Source organism: Haemaphysalis longicornis, unplaced genomic scaffold (genome assembly GCF_048455015.1).
Source record: "Haemaphysalis longicornis isolate Haplotype H1 unplaced genomic scaffold, Haemaphysalis longicornis Haplotype H1 scaffold_3, whole genome shotgun sequence".
Classification (NCBI taxonomy): Eukaryota; Metazoa; Arthropoda; class Arachnida; order Ixodida; family Ixodidae; genus Haemaphysalis; species Haemaphysalis longicornis.
Genome location: NW_027526335.1, coordinates 395,831 through 414,987, shown reverse-complemented (window position 1 = coordinate 414,987; position 19,157 = coordinate 395,831). Strand labels below are relative to the sequence as shown.

The 19,157-nt window shown below is 46.7% G+C and overlaps 1 protein-coding gene across 2 annotated transcripts in view; it reads right to left on the bottom strand.

The window, feature by feature from the left end:
- Positions 1–19,157, bottom strand: part of Mei-p26 (E3 ubiquitin-protein ligase meiotic P26) — an 89,522-nt gene that overhangs the window by 38,944 nt on the left and 31,421 nt on the right. The gene's annotated exons all lie outside the window — the stretch shown is intronic.

Genomic DNA, 19,157 nt, shown 5'->3' with positions numbered 1-19,157 from the left:
ACGTGACGGCGCCTCCGCGCGCACCGTAAAGCAACGCTCTCAAACAGGCTGCCTCTGAGTTAGCCAGAATGAAATAGACAAAAGAAAGAAAGAAGAAATTGCGACAGAGTTTGTTCCTTATCTGCACACGCGTCCCGCGAATCTTGCTGCTGGTGCTCCTTCCATGCATGCTATTATCAAGGTGATGCGCTGTCTCTTCGGGCGGGTAACACGTAAAGCAGTTGCTTTCAATCAGCTTTGTTTGGGGACGCTGCTTCACAATGCGCGCGTAAGCGTCGTCACGTGGTATTTTTCATATTTCGCGGGTTTCCTTTATCAGTCAGAATAAATGAGTACGCAATGAGTTCGTCGCTGAAAATAGCGCAGTTAGATGCCCCTCATGGTTACCTACAAGTGCCTCATTGACACTTTAGTGACTAGGACAGTATTTTTCGAGTTAGATATTTAATTACAAATAATTAATTAAGTCTCATTAACGAAAAAATTACTCTCCGCTTCTTCACAGTACTGCAAACATTATGCACTAGGTTTTCTTCGAGTTACGCGATTTCTCTTTTTTTAAATCTTGGTGCATGATAGCTGGGACACCCTGTATAATTGTATGTATGTAAATGACTTTTGTACTTATAGAGCTCATTTTTGCAATATTACTTTATAATGTCCTTGTGTTCAAATTGTATATTTTAATTTTTTTTATGTTCGCCCTATGCAAAGTGGCATTTATGTTTTCATCAGTTTGTTTTTTTGTTACTTTTTTTGCAATGGACCTCTCCCTGTATGTAAACACCGTGACGTCACGAAGCACACGTGCGCGACGGGTGGCGCCTCCTGGCGGCTGCGAAATGCGGCGTCGGTTGGCAGAACGCGCCTGCGCCGACGGCACGGCCTGGCCGCGCGGCGCCTGAAAGGAACGCTGTGCCGTTGGTTCGGCCCGTCGCTGGCCGCCTACATTGCAGGTGGGGGGTCTAGCTATCCTAGCTGCGGTGGTCGCACCTCCACGTAGCTCTCTGCACCTACAGCCTCCGCAACGCTTTCGTGTACTGTACGGTCAATTGACGAGTGACGCTTCCGGATAATCAGTGCGCGACAGAACAGCCTAAACGAGTCATTCTGAAGGTTGGTGCTGTTGTTACGTGTTCCAAGAAGGTGTTTTTAAGATGCTTTGTGTCCCGACGCATACCAAGGAAAGCTCATTCATGGTTGCTTTCAAGGTCGCGCGGTGCCTCAGGCAGCGTATACGCTCCCTGTTCTTGGTCTCTTTGCGTCACCTGGAAGCAGTGGCGTATGCACAATTTCATGTCGAGGGGAAAAAGCAAAGGTAAGTCATGAAAGGATTAGAAAGTAAAATAAGCAGCAATGGAACAAAAATATAAAGAGCAAAAGCCAAAAACTATTCCAATAAAAATATCACGATGATGTCGTGCTCTAAACAAGTGACCGATTATTTTGTTACCTTTTCCCCAGTGAAATCACGAAACGTTTCATCGTCATTGTGAGAGTAACGTAGCAGCCACACATGGTGAGTGCGTTATAGCTTGCGGCAGTGGCACTGAAATAATTATCCGTAGGCATTATTTCTTGAAAGTTAAAGTTCGTGTCCTTGCACGCCCGCTGCATACGCCAGCGGTGGGAGGACGCAACAGAAGAATACATTCCCCGAGTCCGTTCGCTTAGGGCAAACAGATTTTTCGAGTTTTTTCGAGACGCATGAACAGCCCATCTCGCAGCACAGGCACGATGATACATGTGAGCACAGCAAGCAACTCTGCTGGGCCGCATCCTCAAGGAATAATATAATTGATCAAAGTAAAAATTTATTGCACCTTCAAGCAATAAATTTTGTTCGTCTTGAACAGATCCCCCCATACGATCAAACTTGTCGTGGTCGATCTGGCGCCCGCAGGCGGCTATCGCGGATCGCTCGACGAAACATTTATTTGGCGTCGCCAACAGGTTACGCATTCATTGTCGTTTTAATACAGTACTCTGCCTGGTCAAAACATGGCAATATTTCGCAGCAAGAAAATCCCCCCCCCCCCCCCCCTGCACTATTTCACTAGACAAATTTCTGCTGGTGCTGCGTGATAGCAGATGGTTGAAAAACAGCATCATTTTATGGCGCTAATCAGCGTGGACTGCCAGTATGGGCGGTATGATTGTGCTTTGAAGAACAGCAGAAGTTCGAGAATGGGAAATGTCATGAGTAAGAGCAGACAATGTCGCTGCTTTGGCTGCTGCAGCCTCTTCGGCGCATTGCGCGCATCCAAAATACCCGCCGAATTCACTTTTTTGGTGACGCGGAAGTGTCTAATGCCGCTGATTTTGCTCGCACGATTTGCGTAGCCCAGAGCACAGCAGTCCACCGGCATCAGAAAAGCCAACACATAAACAGAAACTCCACTTTGCGCGCATCCTATGCAGCCTCACTGCATACGCGCCGCGCGCCGGCCCGAATGTTTTGCCAACCACCCTTCCCGGCCACGCCCAGCACGTGCGCTCGCCGTACCCCGGGAGAGGTCCATTTTTAAAATAAAATTTGTAATAAATTTGTTGTTTTAAATTATTACTCTTACGAAGCCCTATTTTTTCTCCATCATTTCTTATCTTATACTTCAGCATCACTCATTGTCGGTGGCTAGAAAAAAATATTTCCTGGAACTCCAAAAAACAACCGATTTTTCTGCATTTCTTGAATTTTTTCACAACCACAAGGTGCGTCGTTTAGATGAAAAATATAACATGAAGAAAAGTAAAGGATATGAAAACTCACTTTTACCGCTAGTTCTTTTTTTTTTTTCGGAGTCACCAGCCACTACCTTGTCCGCCTTAGCGTTTACTCATCTGGTCACCTCTGGTCCCACAACAATGAATTACCGTCAGATTGGCTAACCCCTCGCGGTGCCATTGTTGGGCCCTGCCCGACAGGCCGTACACGGCAACACGGCCTCAGAGGTCCGCTGTTGAGACACTGGGTAGTCAAGGTTTCTCACAAGGGGGTAAAAGGTCTGGCTATTCCGGTACGGACGTCTTACCCACTTTCTGGACTGGAACGGCCGGGAAGTGGGTAAAAGGTCCGGACCGGAAAGGGTTAATGTCATAGGCCATCATGAAGGCACATTTCTTTCCAGTCTGACGTCAACAATGATGGGGATTATTTTACTGCTCTTGCAAATGGCAGGCCATTGCCCCTGACACTGCCACATGGTAGCCTTGGAACCAACAGTTTCAAATTTCATTTTGTGAGCCTCCAATTCGACATTCATGAAGCCAACACGGATACAGCAGCAACAGCAGGAATGTTGGTGTAAACTAGCTATGAGTAGAAATTGTGAGCACTATACGACTTAATAGGCATGATTATCTTGGTTACGAAGAGCTTGGATACCGCTACAACGTGGCAATTTTTAAGTGCTCAGGATTTTTTCCATGGGACAAAACTAGCAATGAACCGACTGACAGACATTTAATAGAGGCAGAGTTTGTAGGAGATCATTGAGTAAGCCAAAGCAATCAAAGTTTCTTCCCTCCAGCTGCCATGTTTCCGTCGAGCAATCTCGTCAGTTTCCGCTCCTTTCAGGGGTATTCACACGACGGAGCGTTTCAGCGGAGAAATCCGAGGGAGGTCGTGACGTCACCGCAGGCGGACCTCCGCTCGGCTAGCTCCTTCGCTCACACGGAGGATGCGACTTTCGGACGGACATCACTGTTTGCAGCCGCCGATCTCGAAAGCATAGCTGCCGTAGCACCGCCGATTCCGCGACGGCGGCAATTTCTGTTAAGCGCATACGTACTGATCTTGTCAACCGACCAAAAATTGGTCGTAGACGCGATGCAGGTGCTGCCGCGCGGAGAGAACGGCGCGCGACGTAGTAGCAGCCGGCTGGCTCACCTACAGGCCCGCATACTGATGTTAGGCTTAACACTGCAGCGAATATTCGATCGCCGCCCTGGCAAGCGGCTCTGGTGACGATTTTTAAAGCAACTTTCCATCACATCATTACCCCATTTCTCGTATACGCAGCTTTGTTTGCGCCTTGGGGAGCAATAACAAGCTGTCGCTCGAGCTACCGGCGCCGGCCTGCGCCACTTCGCAGCCGCGGCCGCCGCTCGCCAAGCGCCCGTGCTGGTGGTATACGCGGCTCCCTCATTGCGCCTGTCATGTGCGCCACGCATTTTCGCGTCCAATGTAATAAGAAGCGATAAAAATAAAGTGCCTGCAACCACTCTAGAACTTCAGTCTCGGCCAGCTGCCCGACGAGCAGACGAAATCCCGCCGCCTCCGCCGCGGAGCGTCGGAGGGTTTGTAGCTCGCGAGCAGAAGCTCCGATCTCCCATCGGAGGCGGTGCGCCGGAGAGAAACCGTGACGTAGGGGTCACGTGGCGCGCACTCCTAGGAGCGAAACGGCGGATTTCTCTCTCGTGTAAATACCCCTTTCCCTGCATAACCAAAACTACACTCTGCAAACGCCTTTCTTCTCTTTTTTTGCACGCGATTTCTAGACTACAAGCGGTACAACTCTGAGATTTCTGTAGCAATGTTTCACTGCAACTGACTAATTAGAGGCTGAAACGGTTCACTCTACAACTAAACAAGGGACAGTGTCAATGCTTTAAAGGAGTACCGACATGAAATTTTCATGTTGCCTTTTTTTCACTGCTATGGGTTTCTACCAGCGCACAAATCATATAATGGCACATTAGACGGTTGATCGCAGCATAAACAATCATTTACGGCACCGTTTATTCGAGTCAGTTTCGGTGTTGAAAAAAGAAAAGCACAGTGGCCGCCATGACAGGAGGGTGCCCGTGACGTCACCGCTGCCGGTCTAAACACGTGCGCGAGTGAGCGCACGCGCTTGCCCAGGCCGGCCAGGGTCCTCACCATCCCCACGCACCCGCACAGCACGACGTCAGTCCCAAAACCACGACGTGTACACACGGTGTAGCAGCGCATCGGCTACGTCATGGGAGCCCTGACGCCGGCCCGCTCTGGGCTTTCTCGTGCGGGCAGATTAAAATGGATTTAAAATACGCTATACTGGACGGCCGCAGCTGAAACAACTGATAAAAAGGAAGCATTTTGCATAGTTATCTCAGCTTGGAAATTTCCTGCCACTACTCCTTTAAAGCCGATGCCCAAGATGCTGCCCTACTCAACATCCTGGGAGCTCTGGCTACAGCTATCCAACCCACAGGCACGACCCACTTCACTGAAAAACTTGTCCCAATGACATCAGAAGCAAGGCCAGGGCACGGCAAACGACACGATATCATCATCATCATCAGCCTGTTTGTGCCCTCTGCAGGACTCCTATGTGATATGCCCTCGTCCATTTCTTCCTTTGACTCTATCCTTCCATCGAGTGAACGGTCTATCCAACGGTCCACTGGCTGTCGGCACCTTGCATCACATGCCCATCCCAGGCCCCCTTCTTCCCTCTATAATTTCAGCTAAGATGCAGTCCACTGGAGTTTCTTCTGTCATACGGGTTGCTCGCTTCCTGTCCCTGCCAGATGCATGGGGGGTGGTCCGTCGCACCAACGGAAACAGGGGAGCCCAGTTGTCAAGTTACGCCTGCTCGCAGGTGAACTGCTTTGGACTGCAGCTGATTCGCAGCAGTGGTTCTTCATTCGCCTGCACGATGAAGCACTGGGAAGACGTCAGTTTGGCGGCTCAGGGTGCATCCCGCGTGTTCCCTGCACCCCACACTGGGTTCTTGTGCTGTCCCGAGCAAGCGGCCTGGAGGCCGTTCCACGGTGGCCCTCTCTGTGCCGCCGGCACGTTGGCGTGCGCACGCCGGGTGCAGGGAAATGCTACCGACCGGCGGCTAGGGCGGCATGCTGGGAACTTCCGGGGCCTTCTGCATGCTTGCTTGCCAGGAGAGCCCGTCAAAGGCGAGCAGCCTTGGGAGCGTTCTGCATGCACTCAGACCAATGGATTTAGGCCCAGAACGATTTGTAGTGGCGGTTCAGTTTTTGACGAGAGCACAAGTTATGTGCATGGCGCAGGCGCGGGAACAAGTCACGGATTGGCGGCACGAGCAGCGTCCGTGGAATCTTGTGCCAGGTGGTGCTTGCACGTCGCTTTACTTGTATAATCTGTTTTCACCTATTCCTTCCTCCTGGCGGTGGGAGAGCGTTTCGCCGCAGTTCATGCACGGATTTGGTAATAATGCAGCCAATCAGATTGCCACAAAATGCTAACTGGCATGTGCATCGTGGACGCAGACTAAGTGACCAATTAAAATCCCGAGACACAATGTCTCAAAGGTCAGATCCCCAGGGTTTCAAGTGCCATGCACGGCCGGCGCATTGCAGGGTAGCCAGGTTTGGTTAGGGAGGTTCCCACCACCTGGGTCGTCTTAGGCCAGGGGTGCCGTGTTGCACAAAGTTAGCTGGCCAAGACGCTCATTTCATTTCTCAATTTTGTTCAACTTCAGCCTGCACATATTCTCTTCCACTTAAATATACAGCATTAAAAACCCTCTCCGACGGTTGTCGTCGTGTCATCAGGGCCACACCAAGAGGCACCACCACAGATCACCAGAAGATTTCTACACACAACATTGGCACACAAGTCCAGGTGGACAGAACCCACCACCGAGACATCCAACCTTTGCTCTCCTCCTTCCCGTTGTGGTTTTTTTTCTTTTCCCAAGGCGCTTCGCAATGCTTCTAGCCCACAAGACATCACTGGCAGTATGCACCGATTGTATACCTACCTTTTAAGGATACAGGGAGCCTACTATGCATTATGTGAGCGTGCTTGCGGAATGCTGCCCAGCCCATAATTCTACACCGCATTTCCTTTGCATGGTTGGGATTAGCACTGACAACTTGTTCATGATAGTCATACTCATTCGCCTCTGCAACTATGCCAACAACTTTTCCTGGGCATCTGTTTATTAACATAGCTTTTGATTTCTTTCCGAGTGTGGTACTTAAAGCATCTTTTGCAGCTGTTCACCTGATTTGCTGAGCACGACAACGTCTGCAAATCCCAAGTGGCTGAAGTACTCTCCCTTCACTTGTATCCCCCCCCATTCCCCCTCCGTGATCAGGAACTTGTCATTCTTCTCGTTGTGCCCATGCACCCCTTGTAGAGTATGCACTACTGTTAGAGCAAGTTATGCCTCCTGTATACCTTGGTCCTCAAATGCTTCCAGTACTGCGGCGGTGTAACACTTTTTCATAATCTATAAATGCAATGTAAAGGGGTCTATCAAGTTCCCCAACTCTCTCTCTTACCTGATTGATGCATGAACGCAATCAATCTCTTAAATCCCACCTGTTCTCTCTGTTGCACAAAATCTACGACGTATTTATGTGGTTAACTATTACACTGGTAAATAACTTGCATACAACAGAGGGTCGGCTGATAGGTCTGTAATTCCAAGAATCTCTGACATCTCCCTCCTTGTGGATCACCATTATGTTGGCATTTTTTAAGGCTAGGGTACGGTTTTGCAAGCTTGCCTGGTGTAGCATCCCCCACATCCTTTAAAAGCTCCACGGTTATTTTGTCTCCTGCAGCTTTTGAAAACCTCGTTTCATTGCAAGTGCCTTTTGCACCTCCTCTTTAGTCACTGTTTGGGGCTTCGCCAACTGAGTTCTCGCAGTTCTGTCTCCCAGCCAGACATTGCTCCCGTACAACTTGACAGAAAACCTTTCCCCTACTTTCATCTTCCACCCATGAGTACACGAATTCCATGTTTGCCAATAGCAAGGCGCTTCTCAGTTGCCTTCAAGCTTAGACATACAAAAAAAGACTACAGGGGGCCCCTGAGCCATCCTCATGGTGCAGTGAATGTCAAAGCATTGGTGCCTAATTGCCGAACAGACACACGGGTAATCGGGGAGCCGAAACAGCTGTCGTGATCTCTGGCGGCTGCACCACCCCTGCACGTGCTCTCTCAATCATCGCCACTGCCTCGAAGAATGACAGGAGACACGGCGCTGTTTCACTCAGCGTCCTCCTGCAGCCAAGCTCGCTCGCACTACAAGCCACAGCAGTCGGCATCCTTTGCACTCTGCCCCTCTCCCTTTCTATGGCCAAGAGACTTGGCCACTCGACCTGAAATCATGAGTCCCGTTATGACTCGCAGCCTTTCCCAATCACGATTTTCAGATTAGGTGGTCGTAACATTGAGGCTTACGGCGTGCCAAGCAGTGCCCAACTCACGGTACGCAAAGCTGAGCATAGCTCTAAAAATGCTAAAGCTTAACTCTTTCGTTGCCACGGGAAATTGACCAATTTTGAGGGGTCCAACAAAACATTTTTTCTGTGCTACACTTATTGCTTAGGCACACATTGCAGTGACATAAAAAGCAGGTGATTCCACGCGCTTTATAACGATACCAGTTTTAATTATGTTTTGATAAATAATGATTGCAAAAAAAATTATTGAATTTGAAATTCTTGTCCAGGAGTCGAAGAAAATTAAAAATAAGTAAGTTGTGTATAATAAATAGGGTTGTTCGTTTTCGGGTAATACCCGATTTTACCCGATTCTTGCACCCCGAACAAGTTTCAGGAGAATCGGGTTAAACCCGATTTCTCCCCGAATAAACCTCCCTGTAGCGATCTGCACAATCGTGAGTTGACGGTCTGCCGTTTTCTCCTGGCGCCCCGCTCACAAACAAACGGGTGCATTTCACCCTGCTGCTTGGAGAGTAGCGCTGCAGTTTTTATCCACGCTTTCTAGACAGGTCGCCGTGAGGGCGTACATGCACCCCCCCCCCCCCCCCCCCCCCTAAAAAAATGCTTGCAGAAGAAAGTGGGAAACACGTTTGAGGCCGGCCACGCTTCGAGTACATTGTGAACAAATTTAGGGTGAAAGAAAAGCAAAGAAATCTGCCCCTTTGCCCACTGCAGATTAGTCTCGGGTATGTGCACCTGCTTCCAAGAATTTCACGCGGAAGGGACGGGTGACCAGTCGGTGGGGGAGAGATTGAGCGACGAAGACGTTTTGTGTACAGGTTTTTTTACCAGCGTGGGTTCCAACCCGCATTATTATCGCTATTCTTCAGCCAGCCTCCGTCACGGTGACTTAGACGCGCTCGTCGGTCGGCCCTGCTGAGAGCCGTGCGTGGTGTCCTTCCTCCCCCGCGCATCACGCAGCTGGTGATATCTCCTTTCGAATGGCCACAAAAGCAGGGAAAGAAGCCACTGCACTCAAAATCCTGTTTTGACAAGAGCAGCAAAATTCTGGAAATTGTGGTATTGCTCTTTTTCGAAGAACTTCTAAAAAGGGTCACTGACATGTTGCGCATGCAGATGATAATGTATGTCAAGAAGGACGTGTCAAAAATCGATGACCAGATTTTCGAGAATAAAATGTATAATTTCTAAGAGTCAATGTTTACTGATTCATTCATTTTCAAACACCACTGATTCATTTTCAAACAAACACAAAATTTCGGGTAGTATACTGTATTTGCTATAATACTCTGGTGTCTGTCCCAATTACCAGCTTGAAACACCAAATTTAACGTGTTATACTTAAAAAGCCCGTGATACGTTTTGATAAGCTCAGTGTAAGTTCTGATAAGTACAACCGTATATTTAACCCGAAAAAACCCGAAGTAAGGAATGGTTTCGCAAAAAACCCGATTTTTCCCCGAATATCAGTTTGAAAAATACCGCCCGATTTTTACCCCCCGAATTTGAAAAAATATAAAACCCGAAAACGAACAACCCTAATAATAAACCACCAGTACTAGAAAAAAATTAGGATATACATAAATTAAGTTGTGTATAATAAACCACCAGTAGTAGAAAAATTTAGGATATACATTTTGAAAACCCGTCCTAGAAAAAAAATTGAGTTGCACCGCACAATGGTGAAGCCCAACCATTAATTCAAATTTTGCTATTTTGGATGGTTCCCTAGAAGAAATCTGGTGGTTTGACATTATGAAAGGCCCCAATGAGCTTCCACGTGATGTAAAAAACCTTATCAATGATTATGACCAGCACAATATTGAAGGCAAGCACGCGTGAAAAAATCCACTTGGAGTTGAAAACCAAACTCTTTGGTGATGCTTGTTGACGTTCTGACGATCACTTATCAGTCAGAACTTTCATTTGCGGTTTATTATCATGTTCCGACTCGCTATGGTAGCCCTGCTTGCAGGAATAAGGTACGATGCGCTAGAATCGTGCGCAGCAAGCTTTCACCAAGCTGCCGTCGTGCTATGAAGCGAGTTCAGCACTATGAGCTTACAACATTGCAGCGCTACCTAACAATTTTGAAAAGAAACAATTACAAGGTACGATGCGCTAGAATCGTGCGCAGCAAGCTTTCACCAAGCTGCCGTCGTGCTATGAAGCGAGTTCAGCACTATGAGCTTACAACATTGCAGCGCTACCTAACAATTTTGAAAAGAAACAATTACAAGGCTGTTGGCGACTTCGTCAGAATAGACAGCTCTACAAAGAAGCTACGCTACACTTCCGGAAATACCCCCAGACAAAAACGAAACTGGCCGGTGAGCAGCTGCCGGTGTACAAAGCCGATTGGAAGCATTCTCCTCGTCTGAACTGATATCCGCCGACTCGGTGTTATCTTTCGACTTTCAGCGAAAGCTGTTATTGCAGAAGTAAGATGTAGATAAAGTGGAAGCACGAGCAGCATGCTTGTTTTGAAGAACAGTAGTGGGCAACGCAGGCACCATGGCAAATGAGCTTGTAGTTGGGTAACTGCGTAGTAGCGCCAAATATAAATTTTGCAACGCAAAAACGAAACCGAAACTGCTGGAAACTGGCTAAAATGCAGGCACACCTGCTAGACATGCGGGGGGACTATCAGAAATAACCATTGGCAGAATAGAGCTGCCCTTTCTGCGAACTAAGGATCACTAGTGAATAGCTGGTGTCATTTTCAAGTAATTATCCCCTGTCAGTGCTGTTGGATTACAAAGCTGACAACATTATTTGGTACTTGACTTGCCAGGAGCCCTTCGACAAAAAAAAATATTATGGTAATGCAGCCTAACCACGATCTGCATCCTTTTTTGTCAAGTGCAGCAGCCACGCCCCCTCCCTCAAAAACACACGCACCTCAGCTCGCAAAAAACGCCGTCAAAAATCTCAATGTCGCTGGAGCGGGAAAATTTAAAGTGATTCTAAAAGTGCAGCGCCTAAACGAACCACTGGCCGGATTGGGTGTACAATTAACGCCTACATCATGTCGAAATAGGAAATATAAATCATCGATCACCGGTGATCGATTTGAATAGGAGTGGTAACAAAAGAGTTAAAGCAGACTGCCAGGCTCAGTGCCAGACCAGCGCAACCGTGCATTTGCAGGCTTTAGTGGATGACGACACTAACGTCAGCCCAGCACGTACCTGCATTCGCATTGCCAGGCAATGAGGACAACCTGCTTTGCTACCCACCTAGTTTTTTGGTGTGCCATTAGCATGCTCAAACTACATGTGTAGGCCTCAGTACATGTATGCAACCCAGATTTCCATGTCTAAGGCCACAATGCATTCCCTACGTCAGCATTCATTCAGCTCGAGCCATGCAGCCGTAGTGGCGTACGCAATGCACTATTTGTCACACACTCCAGATGCCCTTGGTTTGATGCCACCCTTTTCTGTTCCACAAGTTAGCTTTAGTTCTCTCGGCCAATCGGCCATTCTGCCTGCCAAGACGCAGGTGGCGCCAGATTTATCGTCCTACCGTGTCTACTGAGGCTCTCGCATTTGATGCACGGGTGATGACGTCAATGGAACAAAGGAGTGCCACGCGGGCACTGACAGACGTTGCGTCACCCCAGGATGACAACTATGAAGGAACCATAGTCAGAAACAAGCTTTTATGGGCTTTGCATGAAATTGTCAAAGGTCGGTGCTTTTTATTGGCAGTACAGAACGGGGGCTACAGTCACGTGTGAAGACACCGAGGCCGTTTCAATATGCTGCGGCACCTCCTCAGGGCTGGGGCCGACACGGTCGCATTTTCTTAGTTCACCCTACCCGGCAGGTGTCTGTCAGAGATGTTGACGTCCAAGGGTGGATTACAATCGACAAACAGAAAGGTCACAGCAATCAACAACTCCTACATGCCGGGTGCACCTCCAAGAGACCGCTTCACAATTTGACATGCGAAGCTCCGCTCACCTTGTTCTGGGGACCACTTAATATTAAGCCTTGAACACCGAGGCTCGATTTAGAAACATCCACCCGTACTCGCTACGGCAATGATGCCCGTACTCCAGAGAACAAGTGGCGGCGTTTGTGCAAACAAACTTTTCAACGCTCATCGGTCTTTGACTCTGGGCAATCGATCCTCTGGACCAGGTAACGTGCCATCCGACTTTGGTGCTGTCTGCCAAAGTTCCTCCCCCGGCATCTGCACCCAGCTTCTCCTCAAAGGCGAATCCCACACTAGCAATCACAACAGGGGAACCCCAACAACACTCGCTCCGGAGCACCCTGGTGTATCATCAGGATGCAGGCCTCCAGCAGCGCACGCATGAATCGTTCGCCTTCAGATGCCGCATGATTAGCTCCACCTGCAGGCTTCTTCACAGTAGCCCCTCCAATGCAAGCGTGCAAATTTCCTTGCGGTTTCTCGCCCGTGCAGTGACGGGAGGTTCCCGTTTGAACCCATTCCCATTTCACCCTTCCCGCTTGTTCCGTCCCGTTTCAACCCGACACAAAACGACCTTCCCGTTTCGCCCTTTCACACTTGGCCCGTTCCCGTTTGAACCCGTTCCCATTTCAACCTTCCCGTTTGTTCCTTCTCATTTCAACCCGAGGCGAAAGAACCTTCCTGTTTTGTATTTTCTTATTTAGCTCGTTCCCGGAATAACGTACTTAGTTTATGAAACGTTATAAAAACATTTTCATATTGTGTTTCATTTATTTCCGTTTGTTCACACCGCTGCGATAGCATACTCAGTACATCCAGAGTCCTTGACTGCTTTTCAAACCTGGGCTTTACTTTTTGAATCTAGAGACGACGACATTTGGTTACAATTCGTCATACCAATTACAAATCTTTTAAATTAACAAAGCCTAACAAACAAATTAATAAACAAATCTTTTAAATTAACAAACAAGTCTTTTAAATTAACAAACCAAAAAATGATAAAATCAAAAAGCCCAGAAAAGCGCCGCGGAAGCACAAATAAAAAATCGAAAAAATACCCTCACTTTGAAGAAACCGTATTTGGCGGACTAACACATTTAATCGTTATAATAGCGCAAGTGTACATCAATTTCGAAAAGAAACAGATGAAAACTATAAAAGATAAAAAGGCGTATAAAAATAAAGTAACCCTATGTATCTGGATACATATGCCACATCTGGCTATAAAAAATCGCAGGCATGAGAAGCGGCGAAAATTATAAACTTAGCTTTGCGTTTTATTGATTCGGTTTATTCCCGTCACTCTAGCGTAATCAATTTGCATAATAGGGCAAACCTTTAAAAACTTAAACAGCGCAGGGTCCTCTCTAGCCTAAATTTTCTTTACTACAGAAACTTAAAATTGTCGCGGGAATACTACCTCCAAGGGCCTTTCAGACGTTCAGCGAGAAGACATCATAGTAAGACTATTAGGCAGCCAATCAGCTGAATTACTATTCGAAAGTTTTCTTTGTTTCCTCGTGCAATTTCTTACTGGAATAAGTTAACTGAACGAACAGTGAACTCGGTATCGTTAGAAGTTTTTCCCCACGTATTGTAAATATGTGTTCTGGTTGGATCGTCGTATTTTAAAATTGGAATACATTACGAATGCATATCCTTGTTCGGATTCCATTGCGTCTATTACATATTTATGTCTTTTACTCATTTGTGTGGGGCGTTTTTAAACTACGCAGGGGTGGAACAGGGTCCATGGGTTTGGGAGCAGTCCTGGGAGCAGGCAAAAGTGCCTTTTGTAGCAGGCTGGGAGCAGCCAGAAAGGCATTTTTGGAGGAGATGTAACACCAGTTCACAGCAATATGGTGCCTTCCTAATTTCCGTACAGGCCGCTGTACAAGTCCCCTGCAAAGTACCTAGCCTCTACTACTCTCAGGTGTTTTACCATGCACTAGAACCTACTATCAACCAGGAAAGCAGTTCTTGTACTATATCTGGAGGTTTACAAATGCGGAGCAATATACCTTCAGCCCCAGCGAGTTGGTTGCATTATTACTGTTGGAAGGCCAAACCTCACACGGTGAGTCGAAAGACATCAGATAACAGGCGTTGCTTCGAGTCCAGCAAACACCAGTGTTTATGCGACCCCACGGCGGCATTCCGTAAAACAAAGTGTTCGCTTGCATTGTTTCTATCGAACAGCGGTTTCAGTGCGTGCAAAGGTGAACATAGCTTTTTCTTCACCCGTCACAGGGATGCAAGAGTCTACGAACTTACGCCGCAGACAACGTACCCAACTAGAGCTTGTCAGAAGGCCCTATTAATATTAGACCATCCGCCACTAAGCAAATAAAGCTGACCCCAAAGTTGAATTGAATTGAATTTATTTGAAGTTTATTTGTTCTCTTCTGAATACAGAAAAACGGGGGGGGGGGGGGGGGAAGGCAAAAGGCAACTAGGATCCCTCCATTTAGCAGGTAGTTCATTTCAAGTTTCTAATTCATTTCTGTTCCAAGTTTACGGCCGAAAAAGAGTAGATACCTCAAAGCAAAAGTGCACCGAATTAACAAGCGAGGGCAAAGCGTCCAAGACCCTGTTTGTTCAATACATGCAGCAACGCAAAGTTGCGGGCAGCAAGGCTAGGATCGCCAAAAATGGGTGACTAAATTGATGTTAACCTCAAATAAACTATAACGTTTCATGCGGATATTATTCTATTTGTGATGAGACACGAAAACATTTTACTTTTGGCCATTTTTCATTGAGTGTGGCGCAGCAGCAGACACCAGCAAACACAACCACGCAAATGCAACACACAAAATTTCAAACAGATGGCGTGTCGTGCCTGCTGCCTTATGGCTAAGCCAAAGCCAGATTCGATAGCTGCTCATAGTTTTCATGAAACCGAAACCATTAACTCACTGATGAAACCGAGAACACGATGTTTCAACCAAGTTTTCGGGCGCTGGGCATCATGGCGGTCGTATCACGCGGAGGTGGGTCTTTAGACATTTTTTTTTGTAATCTTTAGTGCTAGATAGATGAAAATTAGCAGCCTTGATGAGCTTCTACGCTGATTTCAAATATGTAATTGGTTTTAACATAGATTTATTTGTTCATGAAATACAATGTTTTAAAATTTATTTATTGAGGCAGTCCTTACCGGAGTTTAGAGCGATTTCGCTTGATCAAACTCAATGATTTTAATAGATATAATGAAAAATGTCTGGTCTGCCAGGTTATGCTATTTTTAGTCATTTTGAAGACTTTTGCAATGCATGAAGGAGGTGAACATTTAATATCAACAATTCGTATAAAATTGTCTAATCTTTACTCATTTTTGCAAATAGGTGCACATAGACAGAGTAATAAAAATAGCATCACCTGCTAGATCAATTCAATACAAATGAAATTATACCAGTCTTGTTATCCTAGCTCAAGGGTAAGGTAAGAAAACATCCCTTAAGGAAGAGCGTGATCTCACAAACCAAGGAACTGCAGAGGTGCAGGTGGACTTTAATTTACCGATCCATAAGAGTGATACAAACAGCCTCACCTGCTAGATCTATTTATTGCAAATGAAATGATGCGAGTCTCATCATCCTAGGCCAAAAGCCAGATAATGAAACACTCCGTAAGGCAGAGCATGATGTCTTAAAATAAGATAGAGAAAAATACATCTCTAGTTTCTAACTCTTGATTCAGCACAGCCACAATATAAAAAGCACCGTGTCACTCTGTTCCTCAAGGGGAAAAAAAGAAGAATGCGACCGTACCACAAAAATAACCGGAAAAGCTCTATGCAAGTACTGAAAACCTTTGCAAACAGCGCTGGAAAACTACACTTTTTGCTGAACTTCACACACGGTACTTGCTACTTTGCACTTCCTTCAACGTCTATGCAAACTAAATAAAAGCACCAACATATTGTGCTGCCAACTTTTTTTTTTTTTTCGCAAATAAGACCGAAGCACAACAGCTAACTAAATCTGGACGTTTCCACGCGGCGCTTCTCGGACCAGATCCGTACGTAACAGGCGCTCCCGGCATTGCCGTTTACGGCGGTGTTTCGTCGTTTTTTAGTGCGATTTCAGCGCGTAAATAGTTGAGGTAAAGGACTCCAAGCATTGCGGCACCAGGCAAAAAGACGTTGTGACAGAATTGCAGTCACTAACGGCAGCGAAAACGCACCCGAATTAAAAATACTGCGGCGGCGAATGCGCGCCTGCAAAACGAAAAAAAAAAAAAAAAAAAAAAAATGGCGTCTCAACCGCACCGGCCAATCAGAGACGCGGAAAGGGGGCCTCGATCGCGCGTGCTCCTGCGAGTTGGAAACAATCTTCGCTAAATCGGCGGTAACGTTCGTTCTCCTCATGGGACGCCATTTTGAGATAGCACAAAATACGCAAAAAGAAAGCCGCTACAAGGCTAGCCCAAGATGGCCACCGCCGGCAGTCTGCTTCAAGTGTGGCGCGCGCGCGAAGTTCAAGTGTTCTTAGCCCGATTCTCAACGTTTTGCAGCTCCCGCTGCGTTTACAAAGCCGATTTTAAGATATTTCCGGACCAATTCAGCGGTGAAACTTTTAGAATAGGTGCTTGAAAGTATATAGACTTCAAAAATGTGTTTTTCCCAAAATGCATTTTTTCGCGATTTTTGACCATTTTAAGACCCGCGTCCCATTCAAGCGGGTTTGGCGCAACAGGGGCGGTTTGGCGCAGGATGGCGCAGCTAAATGCGTTTGGCGCTCAATGGCGCAAATGGCGCAGCTGTTCCACCCCTGACTACGCCAACCAATACTGATGTGTTTTTATGTTCACTCCTGCATGAGCCCGACCAGGCCGTAAAGTATCGGTAAATAAATAAAAATATCTGCCCATTACTCACGTAGGAAAGGCATTAGTAGCCAATTCTCAGATTTCTGCACATGTTTTTGCCTTTTTTGAAGTCTCTCCTACGGACATCTTTGATATATAGATCTCTCGAACCCGAAGACAAAGCTACGCTCCAAACAATGAGCATAAGAGCGGCTTATAAATAAATTTAAAGGGACAGACAACCGATTTTTGTCGAGTATATGTTCTCTAGCTCATATGAAAGCCAGCGTTTTATATAGCCCAGTACCCGCAAGCAATTTATAAAAAAATTAGCGGAAATAATTTTAATTTGGCAGCAAACTTCCTGAAATCGGAAGGGTGGCGGTTCGTAGTGTCGAAATTCGACACTACAATATGTGTCCCTGTCATGTGACCTCATAAACCTTTTCTTTCCTCCATGCCTAGCATCTACTGTAACTGCTGAAACGTTTATTTACGCATTGAAAACCTTTTAACACAAGTATTCGTAAAAGGTTAAATTGTATACGTATTTCTAAACAGTGTACTCGGGTAGTCGCTGGGTGGCTCTCAGTGTGGCTAACTGAGCCTCCATGCCCAGAATCAACAGCAGCGTTCAGTAAACACACCCAGCGAAGAAGCTCTCACGATTCTGCCTGATTGGTCTGCCAAAATATTTGATTTCAGTTTCCAAATACACCAACGGCAGCTTAAAAAAAAAAAAAAAAACGACGCGCCCGGGGAGAATCGAACTTCCCACCTCCACAACATGAAGCCAGATTCTACCTATCGTCTATCCCAACAGATGGCGCATTCGTGCAAAATAGACCGTTGTATTAAAAAAACACATAAAGGAACAGGAAAGCCTGCGATTCAAACTTTTTTAGCTGGGGACAAGTTTTTAAATATCGTTTTTTATTTCGCATACAGAGAAAAGTATGTTGCCGATCTACTTTATGTCATGGTTGCCAGCATTATTTTTGGGAGGGACACATACGGCTCGTAGATCTAAAAATTTCTATTTAAAAAGTTCTAGGGCGTTACCAGCAAAACCGCTTCTCGTCAAGGTGCTTTAGATACCCTTTCATTTGGGATAGAGAATATATACTCGAAAAAAATCGGTTGTCTGTCCCTTTAAGCCGCACGTACGAACACCAACTGCAGAAAAATCCTATGCGTGCATTACTCAAGATATTGGGTATCTTTATAGTACACTTTGCGCTACAAATTTTGTGTCAAGAGGGCAGTATCGGCCTAAGGCATTCGGAAACTTTTATCGGCCGGAAATATCGGTCTATTCCGGAAAATTTGGTGCATACAAGTTTTTAGTGCATGACCCGTTGCTTGTAAGCACATTTTGGGGAACAGTTTCGAAGACGGTAACGCATATTTTAAGAAATTCAAATAGGTTGCAACGATGCGGGTTCAAATGAGAAGGGCGCTTTGGGAGCGGGTTGTAACGGGAAGGGCGTTTTGGGAACGGGCTGAAACAGGAAGCGCCCAAACGGGAAGGTCGTTTCGGGAACGGCGCACACGGGACGGGTCAAGCGGGAAGGGCGTTTCGGGAATGGGTTCAAACGGGAAGGGGTCAAACGGGAATGGGTTCTTTCGGCTACACCCGCAGTGACCACCCCCAACTGTCCCTCCAAAAGTGTCCTCTGCTGTCTGTGGCGTCCACTACAGTGCAGTGCCACACTCTTCATGCCCCATACACCCAGCTATTACGGGCAGACTGGGTGCGGAACCACAGAAAGTGGCCCCCATGCAACAGACCCCATTGCATTTTTCGTCCCCCTTCCATCTCTATCAGCACGCCATCAATACCCAAGCTCTTGCTAATTTCCTGCATTCCATTAGTCCCGCTACAACCGAGCATCTTGCCTCGGACACTATCGCATTCACTCGAATCCATTGCGCACCTTTTTTCCGGAAAAATAGGTTCCAAAATGGCATGCGCGTTATAATCGAGTTTCAAGCCATCGACGTTTCAAGATGGCTGCTTGACTACTGAACACGTAGCCAGCACTTTATAGTCATCTTTGCATTTGTTGTCTGCTTAGTCTCTTTTTGCGTTCCTCTGTTCTTTCCGCCATAGAATTTCCCATTGCAAAGACACGGCGGGTTCACCACGATGCTGTGTTCAAGAAGAAAGCAATCTTGTGCGCAAAAATGCAATGGAAATCAGGCCACGTCACATGCGTTCAGTGTTCCGGAGACTTGCGTG